This window comes from Parambassis ranga, chromosome 16 (genome assembly GCF_900634625.1).
Source record: "Parambassis ranga chromosome 16, fParRan2.1, whole genome shotgun sequence".
In the NCBI taxonomy this organism is placed as follows: domain Eukaryota; kingdom Metazoa; phylum Chordata; class Actinopteri; family Ambassidae; genus Parambassis; species Parambassis ranga.
In genome coordinates, this window is record NC_041036.1 from 11,251,797 (window position 1) to 11,279,164 (window position 27,368).

Sequence of the window (27,368 nt, forward strand, 5' to 3'; positions counted from 1 at the left end):
AAAAGCAATTTCAGGAATCCCTCTGCAGCTTCAATCACTGTGCCCTGTGTGAGATGTGATGAATTCCTCATGTGTGCAGCAGACATTAAAAAGGAAAACACAATGCACCACCACACAATAAATTCTGCACAAAAATGGCTGCCATGATTACAGTGCATTGACAGCCAGCAGCCCTGTGTGTAGCAGGCATCTGTGTTTTTTTACACTCCTGTTTATTGGACTATGAAAGTGGGAGCGTCTACACTGACTCTGAATGATGGCAGCAGCTGTCTTGCTTTGAAGTAGTGACACAGGAGGCAGGAAGTGAAATGATTTGATGACTTAGCTACTTCTATTATTTATTTTACAGAACCACATTTAAATATATGAACAACTCCAGGCACTGACATACTGTTACAGCACTTCCAAATACTCACATCTGTTAATCTACAGGTAGGAGGTGTGCACATTTGTCAGACCTTTCTGCACAACATAAAACCACTAGAGAACGCAGAGAACGACCCCTCAGGCCCAAAGCAAAGCATGGGTCCCATTACACTTCATTTCAGTGAGACGTGCCGCAACTTTGCTGCTGAAGACGACTTGTAAGTTCCAAGAAAAAGTCTAAGAAATCTGCAGAATAAGGATATTCTCCTGGCAAATGTGCAGGGTCAGTGCAGGAAGCCGGTAAGCGAGGGGTTCATTTGTTATATATGGCTACAGGCCAGGAGAATAAGGGCCTTGCACACTAATGCGGGCTCTGACTGCACATCCAACTTCTTCTTTTTTACCGAGCATTATAGCTAAAGTGGTCTAACATGAGGCATGACTCCCAAATATAAAGGAACAAAACTGATTGTGCTCATTGATCACTACTTTTAGTTTATCTTTAACTGAGTACCAATGACAAACAATTTAATAGATGGCAGCACATGGAAAATACCTCCCAGACAATACTGCGGATCCACAACAAACTCCATTTAACTCTGGTGCCAGCTGAATGGGTTCTGAAATTCTTTAGGCCTGATGAGATGCCAATGCAGTATGTTCAGAGACAGTCTGTCTTCAGTAGAGGACAAAGACACTTATAGGGTCTGGAAATAAATATACTCAGGCAGTCCACAACAGTGATAGCTGCTATCTAGAAATATGAATTTGAGCTTGTCCCACAGGTATCCTATTCATCCTCAGACTTGTGTGGTTCAAGGCAGCGTGTTAAAGTTGAAGGAGACAGCTGAAGAAAAACTACTTACTACATTAGGCCAAAAACGTATCAATCACAAACACTTACATGTGCTCATGTTCGCGAACTCCAAAGCAGCAACAAACAATTCTTAGACGTTCCAACCCAACGGCAAACTCTTTTATGATGAATGTAATCAGCTCCAAGTCCACATGGGGCCCTCAGATATGTCTGCACCCTGTGATATCTCTGTTAAGATGGTCAGCCTCGCTGATGAAGCCCCCCACAGGCTACTTCCATCTCCTCCCAATATATTCAGCCACAGTTGTGGGACCCATGTAGAGGGAGCTGGAGGTTTGTGGCCACAGATGGCTCCGGGCACAGACAGACCAAGGACTGACTGGGAGGGCTTCAGCTGCAGACCAATTTAACTTCTTTACTGAGAGACAAGACGGGGGTGTTTTATCAGTCTTTGATTCACTTCATTCTCAACAGAAGTTTCCACTTAACATGCAATGATAAATCACCAGCTTAATGTGAGATACATCTTTACTTCCCAATTTATCTGTACAGATCTATTTTTCATTTGACTGCTTAAATTTATCTAAGATGACCCAGTTCTCTAAGTACTTAGAATTCTCTTTTGAGTGTCGACATCCAGAGACATCAAACAAAAAAAATGAAATGCCCATCAAATATGTAGCATCAGCCAAATCACAGCAATATGACTGACTGCTATGCCATTTATCTTCCAAAGCATTTCAAATTACACTTGTTTTACATCGGCTATTTTTTTTCAGCAAATTAATAATGATGAATATTCTGCATACTTCTTCAAGACTTTGGCGACAATATCAGTAGCTGTGCAACTTTGTTCCCAAACTCTTTGTAATGAATTTCTCTGCTATAGAGAGCAATTCATTTTCTACAGCATCCTAAATACATTTTCATGGTGTCATATGGGGAAAGGTTTCCATGATTTCAAAGACAAATACAGTTTAATAAAAGGTCACAGAATAATCCAATCCTTTGCAGCGCTGCTTTTTTGTGTTACAATGAGTGTTATGAGGGTGAAAACTTGCCTTTAGGGAGGCCTTGACATGAGAAATGAAAGCTAAAGAGCATTGTCACTGTAATCTGTGGGTCTCTAATGTCTTAATGTGCCTTTAACTGCAGTCAGACAATTACAATCCATGCTTCTGAGGGATTTTTCAAGCTAACCAAGATACTGACAGCACCCAATGAGCCATTTCCTTTCCAATCTTTACCCTGGGACTTTTATATCCTCATTACTCAGCCAATGTATAATAAGTTAAGGGTCTTAATCAGAGATCAAGTACTTTGAGATCCCTCACTGAGAAGATTAGTGGTGAATATACCAGGGGACACCTGGCGTTAAAGTGGAGAGGGACGAGCAGCTTTATTCAAGCCTTCTTTTTTTTTTCTTACATCCTGCTCCGACCGTCCGTCGGCCTCCTACACAGGTGAGGAGTCCCGGCTTGTTTTACACTTCACATCTGCTCAGCTTGATTCTCTGACTTGCTGGGAAGATGTTCAGAAAGATGCATTGATCTTATAATTATAAAATCTAATTATGTTGAAATTGGGCTGCCATTGTTACGTCTGGGAAGTTGAACAAAACAGTCATTTCATTCAGAATGAAGGTCTTGATGAAATGTATAAACTTCAGGAGTCCTTTGTAGTGTTTTTGTTAATTGCTGTATGTTTTGTTTGCACACAAATCTCTTATTCCCTGTGTGTTGTGTGTGCATAATTAGTCGTCATTAACAGCCCGTCAATACAACATTCACGTGAATGTAACTGAAATTTAAAAAAGCAACAACTGCTGATTTATCAGCACTGGCAGAACATTGTAGAGTTTCCAAGGGTTATCACTCAAGGTTAATTGCTCCAGGAACATGTCTTAACATCAGATTAATTTGCTTTAACATGCATGCAAAGCTGGAGGATACACAGTACCTACAGACGAACTCCAGCAGCTAAAGGCCCTACTGCAACTCAGTAGAAGATATCACTAAGAATTCATTCACTGCGGTAGTCATGAAAGCAAAAGCAGTCCTTGTCAGAATCTCTCTAACAAGCTTTTCTGAGGAGACAACTGCTCAGATTGGTGAAAACAAGCACCAACTGGATCTCTCCAGCTGCCATCGTGGACACTGTGTGAAACTGCGATAGGATCCCCATCGTGATGTCTAGGGACTGAGATGTTTCCATCATGATGCCCTCTGACAACACAATTATGCACTGTATCTCTCTTCGCACGGCTCGCCAAACAACATCAGCTACAGCTCCGAGTCCAACATCCCAGCAGCAGCAGCAGCGGGTCTGAGGGGGGGGGGGGTTGAAGTTTGAAGCTCAGGGCCCGAAGCTAAGCAAATGGAATGCAATGGCAGTAGATTGGAGACCAAACGCAGAGAGGGCTGAATGGGGATGTCAGAGGAGCGCCAGTGGTCTTTCACTTTGCATCAACGTCAGATTAAGGGCACTGGCAGGAAGAGCAGGAACTAAGGCACCGAGGGGCAAGTGTGGCAAAAGAGTGTGGGGAGCAAGAGAGGAGGGTGTTAATCCCGAAGCCTGCACTGCCACCGCTCCTAACTGGAATCCCACTTTAGTGACTGGAAAAGTGAAGAAAGATGATGAAGAGAAATGCACTGAACACCACCATAAATAAGTAACAAATGACAAACACTATTGTAAGTTTGAAGGAAGGGGTTCACAAGACACTGAAGAAACTTTCATCATGATGTACTGTGTGATGCATTATGTACAAATATTGGTGCTTACTGACACAGAAGGGGGAATAAATCAAGATCAATAATGTATAAAACTACCAATTTTATAAAATCATATGAAGTGGAAACATGGCCAGTGGTATAACAACCTGCACCAGGCAACGTGAAGTTTGCTGATGGATGACTGTTATGCTATAAACAATGGCAGCTTTAAAGTCCATGTTAAACATGCTTTATATTGAACTTTGTACTGGGGTTAGAGTGTGTATGCTAGTGTATATGTGTGTATGCTAGTGGTATTATGGACCAGTCCTGCAGCCAGCTGTTTATCAAATCAAATGTGTCTGTAGCAAAGTACTTAATTGTTATAGCTGTTAATTCTTCACAGTATGTTGCTGATCAAAGATAATTAAACCCACAGTCTACCAAGGTACAACTGTAAGTATCAATACATAAAGAGAAATCCAAAAAATGTGTCCATACTCGTGCAGATAGAAAAAGAGTTTAGTAATGAGAGTTTCACATACATTCAAACCAGCGTCACCTGTCGTGAACTGTGACGCTGCATCAGATAAGCTGTACATGATGTCACCAGCCTCTGGCTAAAATGACTGATGCTGTTGTTTTAGTTGTGATAACGACAGCAGAGTCTGGTATATTCTAAATTAGAGCCCCACTATATGTAACAACGTTCACACATTTGTGTGATGAATACATTTCAGTAAGATGATTCCCTGTAAGTTTGTTGTGAAAGCCTCCCCTCCCTGGATAATCATGTGAAAGTTCCAGACATTTAAAGAAAACAGTGACAGACAAAAGCAAATGAACTCCACAGAGCCACAGAAAAAAAAGATCTTAAAAAACAGCACACTTTTCCTTCCTGCATTAGACAGCTGGATTTTACCACACTAAAGCAGGAATTAACCCCTGTGGTTCTTCGAGGTCATCGCTGTTGAAGCGCAGGTGCCCGCTCACATCCGCTGCAGCCAAATGGGGACGCAAGGTAAAAGCAATGGAGGAGGACTCAAAAGTGGTTCTTTGAATCTCCACCTTCATTAATCACACTTTGCATGCCTGCGGCCCACCGAGCAGTGTGACAGTGACAGCACTGAGAATGATTAATACTTAATGCAGCGTTTAAGAGAATGATTTATGCCATCTGTTAGTGGATGACATGCTGCAGAAGTTGGCTTCACCACTAACACACACTTGTCAGCAAGGATTAAGAGAATGATACATAACTTAATCTCAGGAGCAGCAGGTCACCTCCAAAATTAGGCTGATTTTAGACCATGAACACAAACAGGGAGAAGTGGGAGGGAGGGGACACACACAGAGAGGTGGATGTGCACGGCTGGAACATCAGATTAACAGGAGCTGGTCAGGAATGGTCCACGACTACTCAAACATTGTTTTTAAACTGAAAATGCTAATAATATGCAATGGCCAGTTGTGAGGTATATAGTGGACTCAACATCATCCAGCTGCTGCAGACCACATGTGGGCATAAAACTTGCATAAATTTCAGCATAATGATTAAATCACTTCTCCATGTGAAGTAATGTCAAACTCCAAACATATAAGCCTGCCCGTAAGGCAGATCATATTAGTCACTCAGAAAAAGCCCAGTTAATCTTAGCCATGCTGTAAATATCTATTAGTTCTGATTAATACTTCAGATGGAAATATCACAGGTGTCGAGGGATAGTCTCTTACTTCTTTAAAACAACTCTTCACTGTTTTAATTCAAACACTTGTAGAAGTGACAAGAAACACATTTGTTACATCGTTGTCTTAACAACTATAGGACTGTGCACAATACCTCTTTATACGACCCATAAAACTTAATACTTTTATTCATTTCCTTAAAGACTATGAGCAGCAGATTTAATTGAGACCATTGCCTGCTGTGCAGCACGGTGATGTTTCACTGACTGCAACCTCTCACACACTTATGCTTGCTTAATGTGTTGCATAAGTAATTTCAAAGACAGGGATGAGGTGTCAGACAGTCACAAAGTTGAGTGTGATGTGTGGAATAGACACAATTTTTTCTGGTCCCACTAACTAATCTATCGCAGTATAGGACTGGGTGAAATTTTCCTGTGATTTTTGTGTGTGTGCAGTGAAGAGTTCACAATGAAACAAACGAAGATGAAGGACACCTCATGCAGCCTCTACATAATTTTAATGTAGGTATTAATGAATAAATGAGTTTTATTGATTGTTGTTTATTGATTGATTCAGCTGCACTGTTGCTTGAAAGAACAATGATTTATAGGGTTAAAAGAAAAACAACAACATGCGATGGATAGCTTTATTGCAGATAGCCAACAGATTCTTCCCATCGTCCAGCCCTAACCCAGTATTTAAACCGAGTCAAGGCAAAACTGAGGGTAAACACTGGACGTCAAAGAGTTATTTAATGGTCAGAGAGTCAGGCTATTGTTCTGGTACCAATGAGTATTTTATCATCTAATCTGAAGATGTGATTGCAAATAAGCAGCATTATCTCTGCTGCCCTCCCTGAGTGCCTTCCTCCCTGCTTCCTCTGTAATATTTACATATTCAAACAAACTGTCAAAGCCCCAAAACAAACAATTTGTTATCCACCAGAGTTTGCATAGTTAAAAATACTCTGCATCTAATCTGCATAAAAAGTATCAGTCTTTCGTAAGAGATTACTGGCTTTCCCCCTCGTCTCCTCTCGCCTTCTCTTCTCTCTACAGAGTTATCAGATGACAAGGTGAACACAAGGGTAATCAGTCTGGTCACTACTTTGAAGCTTCCTCTTCTGGAAGGTTACATTCTGGTTTCCTGTTTGATGTTGCTGCTCAGAGTTAATCGACAAAATCAGTCCTTGAACAACACTCTTGTACTTTACTTCAGCCAATGAACAGCCTATCCGAAACTTCACTTCAGATTACGATTAACATGGCACTTCCATAACGATAAAATAAATAAATAAGCCTCCGTCTCAGAATCAGAATCAAACAGAACAGCCATTACTGTATTCAAACGTGGAGGAAATGTGTCCCTGGGTATTGCTATTCTTAACCCAACCAATCCCCTTAAGGAACCAGAGAGAGAGTGTTTGACAGTCATGGGCGAGCACTAGCTTGTCTATCAGGAGTGCAATGGTGTTCCAGATAAAACTGCACAAAGCAGTCAGACATGTTTCAAACAGATGCCATGAGGTCACCATTTTAAACTTAGCTATCACACGAGAGACGTACTGAGATGCAAACTGAGACATTTTATAAGCCAAAAATCTGTCTGCGATTGTTGCAACATGATTCTTTATCCAATTAATTTAAAGCTGAAACTGCTACCCTCTGCAGGAAGGGCTGTAAGCCCCAATGTGGAGCTGTCAGGGTTTAAATATATTACAACTATTTATACGTGTAACAGAATTATTTTCCCTTGACCTATTTAACTTTGCTTTTGAATGCACCTTTGCTCTTGCCGGTGCAAGTGCCTCCTGTCTGTCTACAAATAGAACACATGAAAAAAAAATAACAAGGTTCTTAAAGGAGTACGATTTTTATAAGAGAACTCCACATGAATCCACAGCAGGATTCATTTTATATGAGTAGAGAAATGTCAAACAATAGCAACCGGAGACGTCTCATGTTTCCAATCTTGAGCAATACTCTTGTCCAATCACATGCTTTGTAAAGGTTCAATCAGGGTGCACCTGCAGACAGAGCGGTAACTACTTCACCTTTTTTCTTTCTACATGAACCCCGGTGATGTGAGTGTTGTAAAAAAAAGAGTCTGAGGGAAGCTCATGCACACTCATGATTGATTGATTGATACACAGTGGTAAATCAAAGAGCGGGGTGCCCTTTCAATCACAGTCAAAGTCTTTGAACATAAATAACAGCTACCATCTTGCCTGTGGCTGTTTCAGCTCACTATAAACACAGGCACTTGGCAGTCGTCATCCACAGTTTAAAAGTCTTGTTGAGAGGAAGACAGAATTCTTAACATATGTAAATGTATGTACACCCATTTGACATTTTTCCACTCTGATTGGTTTGTATTTTGCCTCCTTCTCCTTCCTACCCATTATCAGTGATGATTACCGCTACTTCCAAGCCCCAGCCCCGTCCATGAAGAAGACTGCCAGGTGGAGCAGGAGCCTTGAAAGTGCCACTAACCCTGAACAGTAACCCCACCCGCCTGCCACGGAGAGACAGCAGGTAATCCCTGTCTCCTGTTGACAACAAAGAGTTACTGCAGCAATTCACCTGAGACGTGAGCCCATGGCAGGCCTGCAGAGGTACAGTAATAACAACTCAACACAAAAAAGGTGCTTTCTCTGCAGGCAATTAGCACAGAACAGCATGTCTGTTCTTTTCTTGTCTGTATTTTTCAAAGTAGCTATCAAAATTATTGAGCCCTAGAGAAATTACTGCACAACTTAACAGCAATTTAGTCCTACTTTCAAATATGTAGAAAAAAAAGTCACACATAGCACAGAAATTCTGATGTTTGTCGCTGCATTAAACCTGTTCCTCTGCTCTATTTGCAGCGTAAGTCATTTATAAAAGACCTGTCTGAAGAAAAAAAAATCTCACTATTAAAGTGACAAGCCTGCCAATTTGGCTACTAATGGACCCATCAGTTCTGAAAACACAGCCAAAAATCATAGAAAAAAATACAAACTTCCAATAACTCTGGATGGTTGTTTTTGACAATGCTGTTCAGGATGTGTGCCAGTCCTCTGAGCTTTAAAGAGAGAATGAATCTATCCATTTTTTTGGCAAGACCACATACTTTAAAATTAACAGTTGCACGGAGAAATATAAATAAATAAAGCACAATAAAAACACTTGAAGCTCAGCAGTGTGTACATAGCTTTCAGAGTGTTTTTTGCCACGTTGCCCATAAAGAGTCTGAAGGAACGAAGAATCTCAAGGAGAGATAGCAAGATGATTCATTTGTGCTACTACTGCCAACCTACTGCTAATAACAACTGAGCTGTGCAAAAATAATTAATGAGCCACAGTTTTGTATAATTCTTTGCATACTAAATTAATCCATTACCATGTCAAAAGAGGTGCAGATCCTTTCTAAACGATGCCATATTTTTTTTAATGTATCAACCTCTGCATATATTTTCTTCTTCACTTATCACTTTATTGCTTCCAAACTGGGTCATCATATCTCCAGGCACAATTACAGCCACAACCCCAGCAAGACAAATCCACTGTCAGTCTCCATGCCATTTTTATGTATGAACAGTTGAGCTATCAGCGGAGACGGGCGGGGATGAAAAAAAAAAGGAGAGGGGATGAGCGGGAAGCGTTGTGGATCACACAGCAAGGCCTAGCAGGTCGATAAGAGACAAATATATGTCTAATAAGCTGATGATGAACCCGGAGTGGTCCCTCTGGTGGGGGGGCCCAGCCAGCCTCTAACAAATGTGTTATTGACTTCACACACAAGCAGCCAGTCATAGAAATACGCTCTGTAACCCGAACAGGAAGAGACGAGACACGAGCTGCAGAGGGTTAACGTATCGATCATGCAGGCTTGTATACACCGTCCAGCTAATGACGTGCGAGACATCATTGACATGCAGGTGGAATCCTCTTAGCAGTCCAACATACACAGATTTGTGGAAAGTTGTAATGACCAACCATACAATTAGAGACACTGGAAGGTAAAACAGAAAATCAATTGTCACATCAGGCTCGTTTGAGGTGCCTCCACTTACTCATATTTTATGGAATCAAAGAAAGAGTTTGTACAGGAGGTCTACATTAACAATACTGTCAAATCTGTCAATTATCTGACTTACTGTTTCTGAAGCACACACAAATCGTACATACCTTTTTCATACATTTAGATTGCACTGATTTAATGGTAAGTGCTATTAGAGTTTATGGACATATCCTTAAATGAGTTACAGATAATGAAAACAAAATGGGAAAAATGTTTCAGATAGATTATGGATATGTTGGCTGTATTGTGGATAGTGCTTCCTGGAGGGTTATCACGAACCACCAACAATAAGTCAGGAGCACATTAAAGCCATTTCATCTGCAGTTATTCATCAAAGTGATTCAGTAATGTTAACTACCGCTATGCAGTTCCATGGCGTGCATTATGGAGATGACTTATGGAGCTCCGAGGCTGAATTACAGTCACATGACACAGAGCACAGTGAGTCAGGCTGCAATGCATCCAGCTGTACTTCACCTGTGTGTGTGTGTGTAAATACTGTTACTGTGGTTCTAATTAGGAAAAACAAAGTACAGCTTTTAATTTGTGTTTGTCATTATTTCTTTTCAAAGAATGTCCTCTTTAGTCCAACATGTATGCCTTTAATTTGTATTTGTGTGTATAAATAAATGAGTAAATAACTGCTGTGTGTTCATAGACCTGAATAATGAGATCAGTTAATGGGACTGTTGTGTTCGGTCAACATTCTTGGCCTCATGATTATTTTAAATTAAATTTATAGCATCCAATAAGTTTATGGAGCAATACACACATAAATATTATACATGTTTAAATAGTCATAATCAAAATTTTTATTCTGGCTCTCTTCACTCTGCTGCATGTTAGCATCTTACTTTTAAAGGTAAATACTGTTGGTCAGCATTGTTTTAACACTGTAATCCAACAGTATGCTACCTAGAAAGCACCAGATGGTTCAGATACCAAATTGCCAACTAGCTACTAAACACAGCAAAGCATGCAGTGTCTAATGAGTTGGACTTTTCCCTCTGGACTTGATAGAATCCAAACGGGAGCAAAGAGGAGTGAGCATAACCTTCATGGCAGATGGCCAGAAACAGGGCTATTAATAATAATGTTGTCTAAATTAGCAACTAGCTGCTAAACATAGCAAAGCTGAAGAGTTGCATAATTCCTTCTGAAACTTGGAAGAGAACTAAACAGGGCTAACAGCACAGGCACAGATATAATAATATTTTATAATTGTCTAGTCCACTTTAGTTTCTAGTCATTACACCGATTAGCTTCAATGGAAAAGTCTTAACCTTATTTCCATCTGCTTAAAGTCCGGGCAGTATTTCTCTTGCATTTGCTCGTCTTGAAGTTCTTTTAACAACAGTCATACATACATACATACATCCACCACACTATCAATCTGTTGATCAATTGTGTTTTTTGTATGTTTTATGCAGATGAAAAGAATCCATTGCTCACCTGCTTCATCAGTATTTTTATAAATGTACATCCTGTATGCATTACCTGTACATCTCTTGTTTGTCGGTGCGCGTTTGCGCACAGTTGGTTACACACACACATATATATAGAGAGAAAGAGATATGAGCTTGCTTCCATGTTGTGTGGGTTCGTGGGAGCGAGTTGGAGTTATGTGATAAATGTCCTGTTTGGTGCTGACAGAGCAGGTCCTGGAAAGCTATATGGTCCCAGAGGTGGGAGGCTAATCACTGTGGTTTCTCTGCCTCTAAATGACAAACAACAGTGAGCCCCAGTCAAAAGAAAACAAAACACTGATTTTATTTCCACTGTCCCAACTCCTGTTGTGTAGGTTAAATTCCAATTAAAACAAAGTTGGGCATAATGGGGCGGGGAGGGGAGAAGAGAACAAACTAAAACTGACACAATAAGTACAGTCACGACACAGGCTGGTAATAAACTGACACAGGCACTCAAAGGCATCTGAATAGCTCTGAAAAAAAGTAATGAGTGTTTTCAGCTGTTCATTACCTGGATTTTAATTACTTACAACCACAAGGGTAATGAATGTATATGGGTGCTTCGTTTAGCCCATTGTGAAGAACTTTGAGAGTTTTCCACGCTTATCCTCTCAGCAATATTTGCATTTGTGATCAGGGCAGATACTGTGTGTAGACACAGATCTGTTTAACAAAACATTAATTATGTAAACTCAACAAAAGCAAAGCTGGTTCCCCTGGCCTCTGATTCTCTTTCCTTTTCTCCCTCATCCTTTTGCTCTATACGCCCATACTTTCATCCCACAAATCACAAACACACACGCTCAGACACACACACACACTAAGGGCAGTGAAGCAGAACGCATCTGGCTGCACGGCCCGTCAATCTCACACTGCTGTGTGGCCTTGCTGAGGGATGACAACGGCTCTGCCCGGTTTTGCTGCTGGTGTTGATTTGAGGTTTCAAACAGGACAGCGAGAGATCCCACACAGCAGAGCCTGGAAATATACAAGAGAGGAGGGAGGAAGTAGGAGAAGTAAAAAAAGAAAAAAAAAAGAGAGAGAGCAAGTGAGAGACTGAAAGAAAAGGCAAGAAGTGAGAGGCAAACTGAGAGAGAGAGAGAGAGATCTGGATGCTTGTGCCCACCATGCACCTATTTTTCAGCTCCAGCAGCACTAAACGCATGCATATGAAAAGTGCCAGTCACAGCTACTGCTGCAAGACTCCAGAAAACTCATGTGAAGCGTGGCGCTGTTATTGCTGAGGAAAATAAAACATTTTCAACTCCAGGCGGTCCGAGCCGTGGGCACTAAAGACATGCAAAGTTGCTACCGCTGCCAAGAACATGCCATAGCACATCTGAAAATAATGTGGAAAAAGGGAGGCGGCCATGTAAATACAGGCCCCCTGTGAACACGCAGCCTCGGGGTGTGTGGAGGGTTGGAATGGTGTCAAATGAATAGATCGGGTTCAATCAAGAAGTGAATGGAGCCGTGCGTGAAAAGAAAGGACGACAAACGGAGCCGGTGCCTGGCGACTCATAATAGCATTACCACCTCTTCTAACCCCACTGTGCTCACTCCTCCTCAAGGTAAGAATGACTTTTGCTGAGCACGCCAGAGTGAGAGGGTGACTTAAAAGAAGCTATGAGACCCAGTGAAGAAATGCAGTGTGCAGTCAGTAAACCTCTGGCAGACAGTAAAGGCTCACTCCACGATGTCTTCATACTAATCCTGCTCCTTCAGGCACAAACTGAGCATGCCGCTCTGCTAGAGCACAAATGATGTGCGCCACACTGTTCCTAAGATAACAGCCTTATTTACACCATAATGTGTGCACGAAAGACAAAAGACAGGAGGAGAGTGTGTGCTTCCCTGTGTGTAGTATGTGCTGTGTGTGTGTTGGCATACATAGATGTCAATGTGGAGATTTTTTTAAAAATATTCTGTTGCTGTTAATAGAATAACATACCACAGCAGGGGTATACTTAAATAAGCATTATACTGTATAATATACAGTGAATTTAAATGAGACAAACAAACCAGATGCAGTGATACAAAGGTCATTGGCAGTAAACCTACAGCAACCTAACACAAACCTTTGAACACACCTAAGAAATTTAGGAATTTAGAAAGAAATTTAGGCAAAACTGGCAACAATGTCAATAAAATGTCCATCATGATACCTGATTTGGCATTTTTGACTGATATATTACCACTAAAACCACAGTGCTCCACCACATCAAAGCATTCAATTCTGTAAATTGTGCTTCATTCAATTCTGTAAATGTAAAGATTGTGCCACAAAAGTCATAAAATAGTCCAGTACAATCAGGAAGTGAAGAGATATGATGGCATTCTTGGCAGAAACATAGAGCAGTATCCTTTGCCCAACACTGATATCATATTTCTCTAGCAGTGAGTCCCGAAAAGCCAAAATGCCATTTGTTCAATCTGCTATAAAAGCCCTCCATACCCCCCGTCCTGCTCTAATATCAACATATTTGCAGGCAGCAGAAAGCCAATCCCAATCATGTGACCGCTCCTCGCTGGATCTCCAGTGGGATAGTGTAAATGTGGATGATTTTATCAAAGAACAAGGAGAGAGGGCAGCATTTCTCCACACAGGAAGCTGAAAAGGTGGAACTAAAAACAGGAAGCTCTCCACCCTACGTGCCGCCCAAGGCCAAAACAATGTGAGTACAGTGGCAGCTGAGATAATACCATAACACAGGGTGTTATGAGCTTTCATGTTGTTAAAACCACTAATGATGTACCTGAGTGACTGTCTTTGTCTGGGTTTGCTTGGTGCCATGGTGGCTCTACTGTAAACCTGTGCCACACACAGCGTCACGATAATAGAGATGACTGGAGGAACTCAAAAGCTGTAATTTTCCTGAAATTACAATCTGTGCTTATAAACACATATGTGTCCATGTGCTCATTAACCCTGCAGCAACACAATCTGCTTCTTCAGTGTTTGCAGAGCAAAGATCGAGAAAACAGAAAAACCTGCAGCAGTCAATGACATGACAACTTCATTTTCATGGCTGCTGGTTTTTTTTTCCTCTTTAAAGCCAGAGGTTGCAGTCAGCTCAGTTTTCACCATTTCCTGAAAACATTTTATCAAAACAGCAGCTTGGCAGAATCCTACTGAATCTGGTCCATCAGCATGAGACCAACAACAACAGGGAGCCTGTAGGCAGGACATGTGAGATCCATTCCTCGCTTCCTCCTCTCATCTTCATGTGTCTGCATTTTTCCAGCTTCACCTGCCCCCCCTCCTCACACTCTTCACCTTGACCATGGTACATGACTGGAGAGCTGACAAGCCTGAGCCTGAGCGTGTGTGTGTGTGTGTGTGTGTGTGTGTGTGTGTTTTCTGAAGCATTTGTAGGTCAGAAAAAATAAAATTCTGGACTGGCACTAAAGCCTTGTGTATGAATGTTATATTACAGCTGTGTGTGTGTGTGAAGAGAATACAGAGATTGCAGGATATACACACATTTAAAAAGAATTTCAACAGGTGAGTGCAGACACAGAGCTATTACAATGCATTACAGGATAAGAGGCAAGACAATTCATGAAAGTGGCCTTCACAGCAACTCCCTCAAGAGATTTAAAGTGTTTAATCTGGAGCACACAGCTTCATGTGGAAGGCTTAGACAGTTGTAATCTAACATGCCTGAGGGAACAAAATTTCTCTATTTTCCGGGCAATAAAGTCTTGAAGAATGTGAAAGAACACGGCTACAGAAACGGCCCTGAAGATATGGCGAGTGATTAAGTCGATGAACTGCTTCCTGTGCATGATAGAAACTTATCTTGCTAATTTTATCGCCCAAGGTTCACCTTAGGAGTGCACCGAGCACCACCACATCAGTAAACCCACACCAATTCCATTACTTAGTGTGGAGACTTAAGTCGAGAGGTGCTGTGGATCAATTCGGGTTAAAAGAGGTTAATGGTGTTTGCCCTCTGAGTGATGAAAGGGAAGGGCTGTGTGACTAAACATGCCTGCACATTTTTACGGTAGCGGCGCACAAATTTGCAAATTTGATATGAACTCACAGTGTGGTGTAAAAAAAAAAGGATAATATTCCTAAGTGTTTAATTAGCAGTTAGGGTGCCAAAATGGCTGCAGACTGTCAAGTAAAGCAGGTGTTTATTTTGAAGTATAAATGAATGTTATAATATCAATTAAGACAAGTGAAGCATGTTCATAATTAACTGTAAAGCCAGCAGAGTAACTCTAACTGTCATTTTGTCAGCATAAGAACAATGGCAGGTTATTGTGTGTAAGAGTATCATCTATGAAATGTCATACAAGAGGGACTGATGCCTTACAGAACAGCTATAGCAAATAACATGTCTGCGTCAGACGGACAACTGCAAATGTCAAAATGTTCCAGGTGCTTATTGCTACACATGGTAGCAAAACTAAAAGAGTCAAAGTAATGAAATCTTAAAGAGAAATGTTAACACATAGCAGTGTGCATTACAGTGAGTGTGACTTCAATCAACCAAATTACACAAAGGAGGTTTTTAGACTGACACCTGCTCATTACCTGATGACTCACTTTGCAATTTACAGAGCACCAAACGTCCCAGGTGTGTCAGCTGCCCCTCCCACTCTCCCTCCCTCCCTTCACAGGTAAAACACACACACGCACACACTCAACAGTGTAAAAAAACTTGCACAGATTTTGGTCTGAGGTGTGACATTCACACTCTGCATCTCTGCCACCATCTAGACTTGGTTAGTATAATGAAGTTAATCTTTGTAGCGGGAACTGGCTAATGAAGTTAACTTCTCCCACCGCCCCAGGATGAGAAATTATGTCTCTGTCGGGGGCCTTTTAACCTCCACATGTGCGCATGTTTCTCCCAACAGCCTCCGGAATCACACACCTTCACACAGAAGCTTAATGAGAGCCTGGGGAGGCAGGCAGACAGACACATTCAAAGGCAGGTCTGCTTTGAGCTCACACTCCCCTGCCTTGCATACCGAACCCTTTGCAGAAACACTGAGTGTACTGTGGATCCTGCAGAGGCCCTGAGGCTTGAGGGGACAAGGACAAAGATGGAGAAGAAACATAAGGGAATGATGAGCAACGGAGAGGAATTAAGAAGAAAAAAGCTCCCTGGCATGGGGAGGAGAGGTCGAACAGAGCCAAGTCACATCCCTGTTGTTTAGAAACCTCAAGGAAATATACTTTTACTTCATGTTCAGTTAACAATAGTCACTGGGCCAGCGCAACATGGGAGATTTCTCCACTGTGTCATGGCTATTTACATAAAATGTCTTCGCAGCAATATGAGACAACCAAGGCGCCATCAATTTATCAGTAAGTAATACAGACCCAAGACATCCCTACACAATTGGAGTACAATAAATCACAATGACTAAAGTTGGCTGGAGTAAAAGAGTAGCAGAGTACAGCTGTGAGAAAGCAGATGCCCTCTATTGGTTGTCTATTAATTTAGACTCAACATTTTCTGCTGCTGCTTCACAATAAAAGCCTTCAAGAAAAACAGACATGTCAGCTGATTACCATCAAGTATCAAATGTCAGTCTATAATCATTTAAAAGAACCTAAATATTCAGCTAACTCTTGTTAGCTAGCTTTTAAATGTACACAATTAATGACAAAACTGTTAAAATATTCTTTCTAGTAAGAAAGAGTTTTTTTTTCCCATATAAATGTATTTATTTTATTTTATAAGATACATTTTCCTGATAAATTTGTGTTCTTTTTACAAATGTTTGTACAAATCTTGTCCTAAATGTACAAAATTCATATCAGAAATATAAAATAATAATGATATAATAATAATCTGCTAACTCATTAATAATTTGGGATTATTAGTTGTTTATATACACCCCACAGCCCTTTGGAATCATGTCCCTAAATATTTTGGGTACTATTTGTTAATAACTGGTCCAACAAGCATCATATAAATATCTGTTATAGAGCCAACATCCTGTATAAAGAAGGATTTATCCAAAACAATTTTTGGATTAGTTTTGTGCACTGGTTGAATAGAGCTACAGAATCCAGGTTAGAGCCACATTTCTCCTCCATAAAACAGCCTCTCAGCCTCACCTTTCACCCACTCTTCTACCAGAACATATCAACCAGACACAAAGATATTTATTACAACTCAAGAAAAAAATCTTTCTTTTTAATCTCTGTGGAGAAGACAGGCAGGCACATCTTAAATCCTTCAACAGGAGCTGGTTGCACCACAGGAACTCACTGGACTGGGATAAATCCTCAGTTCCATGGCCTCAGCACTGAATGAGCCTGTTTCCCCGAAAGAGCACATGTGCCTAACCAAGCCAACAGACAAGCAGTGAAGTGAGAAACCCTCCTCTGAGAGGTAAAACCTAGTTAATTCATCTACCATAATGACAGTCCGGCACACCATAGCTGAATCCCAAATCCAAAGTTGCCTCCTGCTTTCAGCAATACAGAATCAGACTTTTGCTCTTTATCCTGGCTCAGAAAGAGTAATTAAGAAGTCAAGTTGTCTGGGAGTTTTCCTGCTTTTCCTTTCCAGTCAGGGTGAATAAAGCCAGACAAACACATTCCAGTCTGCCTCTTGTTCTGGCAGCACTACCTCAGACGTGACTGAGTTATCCCTCCATGCTGTGCAGTCCCTCTGATGGGATTAGCCCTTAAAGACTGTGGAAAACAATTCCCTGCTCCCTCTCAATAAGGTCAGTACAAAGCATTGTTGTGTCATGTCATGCACTGATAATTCTGCCAACTATGCACCTGCAGCAATGTTTTCCATTGCACAAACAGCTGATACCAGCAAAGCTCATTGTAAATAAAGACTAATGCAATAAATTAGGTGGTCCATTTGATGTAACCTTTCTGTGTTTGGATAAATCTTCTCCCTCTATTGTTATTATTCACACTGGCCTTTTCACATCCTTTTCTAAAGGGCAACAAATGGCTTCACTTATGGAGGTGGTGCAGAGGCTACAAGCATTGAGTTACCTCTTGCATGCAGATCACAATAAAAGGCTGGACTGACAACAAAGTAGCTATCTCACCGCTCTTTGTTCACATGCCGAACGCAGGCTATCCATTTCAGTGGCCATGTTTTCTGAAGCAGAGAGGGGCGAGGACCCGAGGGTATCAGGCTTTTAGTCCTGCCTTGCAGTGTTCACTCACTTAATGAGAACATTAATTACATTCCACAAAAAAAAACATTTCAAAAACGGCAAGCATGCGTTTGTGTGCAAGCATTCACAAGAGAGATGAACAACCATGCATGTTTCAGTACAGAGGTGCCGGGCAAATATGTCTGCTCCAATACCTCAGGGAGTTGTACAGCAAAACATTACCACCTTCTAATTAGGCTGAGACAAATTATATATATTACAAAAAAAAAGTTTCAATGTGTGAGGATGAAAAATAATGAAGGAAGGTGGAGTGCGGCACACTGTCGGTAAACAAAGCTATCTGCAGTAAAGCCTATTAGCAGAGAGCAAAGGATGTAATCATCAACAGGGTTCCATTGTCAGTTGTCTTACTGTCACATGATAGCACTGCTAAGTAGAGTAATACCCCTATTAACCACAATTTTCCTAATGCCTAATGCTTTTTCTCCTGTCCCCTATGATCAGCCTGCTTCCAGTCGTAATCCTGGGCTAAGCTGATTCCTAATTACCCTGGCTGTCCGGAGACACAAAGGCCAGGCCTGACCTGCTCCGAGGTCTCTGACACATTGTGTACTCCGGCTACTCTCCAAACACAAAAAAAGTCTGTTTCTACAGCAAAGCCTGACTTTTTGATCTTCGAAGTGCAATGCATTTATCATCAAGAAGAGTGTGTCCTAAGAATGGTATGCTAATTTTTTCATTAGCATTTTCACACCGTGAAAGAATAAAGCAAACAACAGCTCCATAATAATCCACATGGCTGTGATTTATAGAAGTTCAAAATGGCCACAGGAGTTCAGCAAATATTTACATATAATCAGGTGAATGGGAACAATCACCAATCTGGCTCTTCCATAGACAAACACCCAGGCAGTCGCCAGTGTGCATACAAACACACAAACACACACACACAGAGGCCAAGCAATAATTACAATCTTCTCTTGGTGGTTTTGAATTAAGCCCTTTGTTAACAACACCCCGTGGGCTCCCTGGACATTCTTGTATATTTCTGGCTTTGTGCTAATGTGAGAGAGACACACACACACACACACACACAGTTCTGCCTTCAGCTGCAGTGGGTCCACACTACTTGAAAGTGGCATGAAAGCTTTCTATCTGTATTAGCCCTCTCCAGGCCTTTCTCTAGAAGTCTGCTATTTACATTAATATGCCTGAAAACAACAGAAATCTCCTCCGCTGGTCATATGCAGGCCCTGTGAGCCAGCGAATCACATCTCACTGGTGGTGTCAGCATTTAAACAGTTTAAGAAAGCATTTTTTTTAAAAAGGTCACTTTTTAAGAGTCAGTTTAGCACAGACCGCAAGCTGGGAGCTGTAAATCACAAACTTTGCATTGACAGGCTTTTCAGACTGTACAGTATATGACACAGAGGCTGTAAATAAAGATGGATGGAGCAGCTCAATTGACTTTTGACCACGATGCCTCTATTTAAATATGAAACTATCAAAAAAGGAGCCTTTCAACATACAGTAAATCAGCATGATGAGAGTTTGCTAACAAGCCATAAACCATCTCTGGAAAAAAAAACAAAACCATTAGGAGCTTCTAGTTGTGTCCATGCTCCTGTTTAACTGCTCCTGACCCTTCTTCATGCAAGACAGGAAAAACCTCAGCCTGTGTGAAAACGACACAGGAGACGACTCTCCTCCACAGAGAGACATGCATGCACTACTGTATGAACAGCAGGTTAAAGGCTCAGACTAGACTTTGGCTCCTGTCCTGGTCCACTGTGTACTCTCTTTAGAAGCAGAGGGTCAATCTTCTCCTGGGTGATTACCCCAAGAGAAGATTGCCCCTCTCCTCCTGGTGCAATCACCTTCCCATTGCCGCCTCTTCTCCACTGGCACACTGAGTCAGACTGCCAGCAGGAACAAACAGAGGTCTTTCAAACTGTGCGACGAGCTGTCTCTCAGGAACACCAAGCAGCTGAGCAATCAGCCGCCCAGGAGGACCCTGGAGGGTCCTGGAGGACTATGGAGGACTATGGAGGGCCAGAAAGCCCTGAGGGTAGGTTTGTCAGGGCTAAAACACTTGGAATTCAGCTAAGTCACTAAACAGAGCTGAACCTTAAAGCCATGTGCTGGCATTATGTGGGAGTCCTCTACCTGTTTCTGAGCAACGCAATGGAAGCACAGTGATCTAAGATAAAGGGCACATATTTTCTTGGTCTGGAGCATCCCTCTTCATTAGTGTCCTTGCAGAAATGACTCGCACACTGTCAAAATACACCTGGCAGCAAATACAGATTCATCTTTTTGCCTTCAGGCAATTACACCACCCTGTCAGAAGAAATAAATTATAGACACGTTTTCAAGGAATCAGCAGTTAATGAACGGTTTGAATGTGTACACTAAGGATGATGTCACGCAGGAGCGTGGGGATGCACCTTGAACTACGAGCCCTGAGATGTCGCTCAACTACACATCGTATATCAGTTACAATTTTTAAAATCTTTTTTTTTTTTAAATAGAAAAAAGGTACTGTTCCCCTGAGCAACTGCTGAAATAGTGGCATGTCAAAGTGAGGAGGATTGTGATGGGAGGTCATGTAGGATCGAAAGGAGAGTTTCAAGAGGAAGAAGACAATAGGCCGACTGTGACAGGTTGTGTTTGAGAAATCAATAGGATCTGCTTTTGTTCTGTCTTACTTCAACGGCTGAATCAGAACAAAGCGTTCAAGGCCTGGCCGAGTCCCCAAACTCACTTTACTAACATCACTCGACACAAGCTTTTCAACCCATCCAGCGGTCAGATGCCAGCAAGTGTGCTAGTATATCATAGCATGCTGCAGATCCACCATGTCTTTATTTACATTTGAATCAAACACAAAGCACCTGCAGTCCAGAGGATAATGAGGAGTGTATGCATACTGCAATCATAAGAAAAAAGTAGTGTGTAACTGTGATGAAACTGCATGCAACATTCACACTGCTGTGGTGGAAACCATACAACTGCAGCTCTCTGAAGCTTTTTTTTTTTTAAAGACAGAAAATTACACAAAAAACTCATAAATATTATCCAATTTAAAACCAGGATCATCAGCATCACATTCTTGTTAAATCAAGTATCTCATACATGTTGTATGTAATCAACAGGTTTGACTGATTTACCACCAGCTGGCACCTGTGACACAACAGCTGCCACAACCTGCCCATAACCTCACCAGCAACAGCAGCTGTCAAAGCTGAGTGTCACCACTGCGCCGTGAGACCGTTCCACAGGAAAAGAGGCGCAAAATCCCTTCAACGCGTAATGAGTACCTTGTTAAAGAACCGCTTTACCAGTCATGCTGGGCAGGGCTCAAACATGTTTAAATCATCACAGCAGACATTAACCATGCCCTGTCACACTTTGTTGATCTCCATTTTCCACTTTTCTAATAAAAGTGTATGTGAAAGATTGTCAATCTAATAATAAAAGTATGAGATACATCAGGGTGATAAGCGTTTGGGTATCTGTGAAGATGTTTCTTTGCCCAAAGGGACTCGTTCAACCAGAAATACCGCTTCCCCCTTAGAGAGCAGGCATCATAGCACAAAGACAGCAGAAGCCTGCATCCATTACACTGTCAGCGAGAAAAATGTCCTGAAGAGAGTGTTTTGACTTTTAGAGGAGTGTCAGGGGTTCAGATTTCACCTGGGACTCTGTATGCAGAGGACTATACTGGCAGCTGAACAATAGGTCAGATTCTCGACACTGCAATCCTGGCCTAATCCTGAACTCTGACTCCTGAGCAACCTGAGCATTCCTTACATATGCACCGGGAGGATGTGGCTGTAAATTTGTTGACACAGAGAAAGGTAAAGAACTGAAACACGGCCAGCGGGCTAAATATAAACTGCTCAGGAGGCTTTCTTTTCTCTGGGCAGGGGATAAGGAGCAGCACTTGCAGTATCAGTCTTGCAGACCCACTTTCTGCAGTCTGGAGCACGCTACCTTGGGGATGAAAACACAGGGACTAAAACGGCTGCGACTCTCAGCCCTGCTTATTTCATTGTTGGATAATTACACATCCGTCTGTGTGCCTGAGCAAAGCAGTCTCACTCTTTTCATATCCAGGCTATAAACACTGGCCCATCTGTGTTCAATGATAAATTTCTGTGTCTATGATTCAGGTAAAACATATGCTTTAAAGTGATAATGAGTATAATAGCTGTGTCTTTTTGGAGCCGTACATCAACCAGATATTTTGTAGCTTATTTTTAATATACCATATGCAGGCTCCTTATGGAAATGAGGCTCATTCTTTAAACGTTTAATTTCTTCTTTTCCCTGTACTTGGGCTCTAACACAGTACCGCTAACATTCCTCTGCTGCAAAACTTATGCACTTACGTCATGCAATCCGGGCTGGCCTGCTAGCTAATTCCCACTCCTACATCAAACTCGCAGGCCACAGGCGGGATGCCACTTTGATCAAATTTAAGTAAAATGGACTTCCCAGCGTTTGAAAGATCAATACCACATTAATAACACCTGGCTGAGGGAGCAGAGAAACCTGCACTCTGGCTGGAACTGCAGAGTGGAAAAAGAGGAGACAGGCCAAGGCAGGCCACAGACTGTAAATCTCTCAAGTCTTGGCGTCTCTTCCAGAGTGCTGGAAGGTGTCACTGTAACCCTCAAGCCCCTGCAAGCATCAGTGTCACAGCAGGTTGAGTCACTCAGAACAGTGGGATCTTCCTGCATTGAGGCTTCAGTGTGTGGTTTTCTTCTATTACAGGCAAAAGATGGAAGTACTGACCAGAGGCTGAGTCATACTGAATTTATATATATATATATATATATATATATATATATATATATATATATATATATATATATATATATATATATATATATATGCATGTAGCAAACAACTGTTTGAGTTATATTAATGGTGAATAAACCAAATATTTGGCTGTGAAGTCACTGAGGGGACATCATCCAGGGTCAATTTTTCAAGGCAATGGAGGCCAACGTTTACATATCAAGACCTTTGTGTGTTCATATGAATAAGTAAATCTGGTGATCAGGGTGGGACATGTCACCATAAAAGCCAAGAAAATGGCAGAGAAGCTTGTTGCAGATTCATTTTTGAGGTTTTATTAGGTATGTTTCATAAAGCCCATAGGGCAACCCAATAATACTATAGCCTCCATAGACATCAAAGGTACACAAATCTGCTTGTGTGCATTATGTTCTTTGGAAAAAAAATGTTATTGCAGATACTGAAATATCTGAGATGGGAGTGTCTTATGAGGAGAAATGATTCTGCCAAATGTTGAGTGAAAAAACAAAAGAGTTTAAATACATGTGTGAGCTATTTGACTGCCGAGTCTTTTTCAAATTAATGTCAATGGAAACATGCTTTGGCGAGCTGCTGCCCTGCTAATTTCTCAAGTGTCTCATTGGCTTATGCTTCATGGTCATTTAACTCTTTTCTAAAGGAGGAAATTAGTTTTTTTTTTATTTCGCACTTGTTGTTTCTGTGGACTTGTCCTGATTCCTGACCCTTATTAATACACTTACAATAAGAGACCTTGACAGGATAATAAGTGTCATGTATAATTATCTCCAATCTGCCCAGTTTCCCTCCGAGTGGTTCCTTTCAGCGCTCTTTGTTGGCCAGACTTGAGAGGAAGCCCTGGCTAAATGGCAGAGGAGACACACACACACACACACACACACACACACACACACACTCACACACACACACACACACACACACACACATACAGCAGTAACAATCCCACGTTTGGGCTTTGCCCTGTTCTCAATGACAACGACCTGCTCCTTCTCTACCTCAAAAAGCATCACTCCCAACCAGCACTTGACCTTTCAGAAGAGCAAACAATCCTTCGCCTGAGCAGGCCACATCTCGCAGAGCCTTAAACAGACCAAAAATAAATAAACTGGAGACCGACACAGAAACAGAACACTAATGTGTAGTAATTAAATAGAGAACAGCAAAAAGCTTAGCAGGATTAATTAAGCACAACAATCACAAGAAATACAGTGTCACATTAGGGAATCTCTGCACCCTCAGCACTCCACAAAACATAACACAGAGATGAAAAATGAGACCAACTCAAGCAAAAGGAGGCCAGGCGATCGGACACATGTTTTAACTGATGAGGAGCACCAATCATGACACTTGGCATGAGGCAGGATTCCTTGAATGCATACAGTAGATGGATGTGTTTCATCTTCCAGTCTTGTGAGCTGAGTAAGCCAATCGGGGTCTGGCTCTACTCCACACCGTCCCACATTACAATAGATCAGAGAGAAAAGAGACAGGCTGTGGAGCAGAGGACTCATGAGCACGTGTTTAATCACACACACACACATATATAAGCACTGAAGACAGACACACATACAAGCTCAGCAAAAGTCCTGCTGTGGCCTCAGCTAAAAACAAAACATCCTGACGATCTATAATTCCCTCCGTCACTGAAAATCCCCCCCCCCTTCTATTCCTCCCTTCTCGTTGCAAAGTTTTCCATCTGCTGTCTGAATTACTGCCCATGATCCCACAAAGATGGAAATCAACCAGGCTTTTCAGGAGTCTGATTCAAGCCCAGCCCCTACTGTCCCTCTCACTCCATCCACAGATGGTGGCCTGGCTCCTGCAGGGATCTCTTTCACTTGGTAGATTCGCTGCAACTCTCCAGTGCGAGGCAACATTTTCTACACAATGATTACAACCTCCGATAAATCACAAATGCATCTCAGGTTCTCCTTTTTTTTCTCTCCACCCCTCGATTCAGTTAGAATGCCTATTATAGAGAGCACATCTAATGGACTCTCAAGAACCAATATGCAACAGCCATACACAGAGTGAAATGAATAATATAACAATAATAACCCTGTGCTATACTGAATAAAAACAATTAAACTGGTATAGAAAACAGGGCACTTGCTTTGAATGGAATATGATAAATATAAAGCAGGTTAGCCAGGTGGTGAATAAACAATCTGTCATTATGTGCTGCAGTATCACCTGTAAATGACTGGATATACAGCCTACTCATGCATCCCTTTTATGACTAAAAAGTCACCTAATTTCTATATCAGTATTTGTGTGTGGAATATGTCAGACAATGATAAAATTTAGAGCCACCAGAGCAGAACAACAAAGAACAAAAAATCAAAAATCTTTACATGTAAAAAGAACCAGAATTTTTTTTTGCTTAAAAGTGACCCATTATTAAACTATGGTTGGAGCTGCGTTCCTTTTTGCAATATAAACCCAGGCTCTGACATATTATTCATTCCATTCCATGCTTTACATGACTGTCAGGGCCTCACAGTCCTTTTATCTTATTCACCGAAATAAGCACGAAAAAAGAAAAAAAGATATTCTGTCTTAACTTTAGATCAAACTGGGAAATGAGTCATGAGACATAGGATAATTACACCACTCAGTTGACAACATTTGCTGCTAATAGAGGAGACAGATGGTAAGTGAACATCCACTCTATTCCCGTAAGAGACAACAGAGGAGTGAAAGTGTCAGATTGGGCTTCACACACACACGCACACACAGGGAGGCAGGCAAGCAAGTGCAAACTGGACTTTTGTGGCCACGTAACCTCATTGTACCTGACAGAAATATGAGGCCGCTGTGATGTTTTTTTTCCATTCACAATGCAGCAGAGAGGACCCTCTAATGACAAAGCTGACCGACCACACCATAATCCAGAATGATAGGAAATATGGATTAGATTAGGTGAAAAGGCCATGAACAGAGTCTTTATAGTTTTTAGGCATTGGAGGTCAAGGCGTGGTTCTTCACACAACCACAGCAGTATGAACCTAAAGCAGGAGCCTCAGCTGCAGGGGCACGTAGAGAAGTCATGGAGAAGAGGGGAAGGCAGCAGCTAATGGGAAGTTAAAACACAGACGCTTATGCCTGCAACACTCCAGTTAACAAACTAAAAAAGCAACACAGTGTGTTGACTCTCCAATGCAGGCGCTCCTGTTCTCTTCAGCTCCTTTTAATTACCTGCGTGTGATTTAATCCTTTCATGTGTTTCAGCCCATTCCTCTTAATGATGCGCTCCATTCAGCTTATGACAACACACGTTCTGCTCGCACAAAATGTGCTTTCCTCCCTTGTTCTTTCACAACCAGCTATACATACAAGTGCCATACAGAGCAGTGGTAGCTCGCCCCATTTCTGTGTATCAGTGCCAGAGAGAGAGGAACACAAACATTGGCTGAATTTCAATGAAAAATATATCACTATGCATTTTTATTACAATGTAGAAGGAGTCTGCAGAGTGTAAATGTTATCAGTGTTACTGCCTTATACCCTGGATTTATCCCCCACAGGGGTACAGTTTTTACATATGTAAGAGTGTGACAGAAATTGAAATGGGCCAGAGTCAACTCAGACTTTAAATATCCAGAATACAGCTCTGTAATTACACCACATAAATGATTAAATTCACTGAATAAAGGCTCATTGTACAAGCGTGAATTTGAATGAAAAGCAGCGAAAGATATGTCATTTTGTCTCTTTCCTCCTCCCTGATATGTGACTTCTTTTCATTTTCAGCCTACTGCATTACTCATACAGATGAGGAAAAAAAGCCAGAAATTAAATATTTTTAATAATTCATCTAAAAAAACACACACACACACAAAAAAAGGAAAATGTAACTTCTAAGAGTTCAAATATTTTTCTCCTTTGATTTAGGAGCTCATTTGTGAGCTTTCTGCAGCCAGACAATCCGAAATGAGCAAAGGCAGGAGGACACACACACACAGACACACACAACATCCAGCAGTATTCAAAACAAGTGCAAAACAAGTGAGACTTTGCTTTCTATATTCAAAAATAACATTGAGAATGTAAACTTCTGCAGGAATCAGCCATGCAACCCGACGCCAGCATGGAGGAGCTGCAGGGTTCAGGCTCTGGATGTCATCACAGGTTGGCTCAGGCTGTGAGGATATGCTCGCAAATATTGATGATTAAATGCGCCAAGCTTTGGCAAACTCTCACATTTTCAGTCTTAGAGATGGAGCAAATAAAGTGACGTGTAACTTTGGATGGCACCTTTCAGGTTACCTGGCGCATTTAAAGGCGATA

At 41.5% G+C, this 27,368-nt stretch overlaps 1 protein-coding gene across 3 annotated transcripts in view; it reads right to left on the reverse strand.

Moving 5' to 3' along the window:
* ptprub (protein tyrosine phosphatase receptor type Ub) overlaps positions 1–27,368 on the reverse strand; it is a 133,817-nt gene that overhangs the window by 105,855 nt on the left and 594 nt on the right. The window lies entirely within an intron of this gene.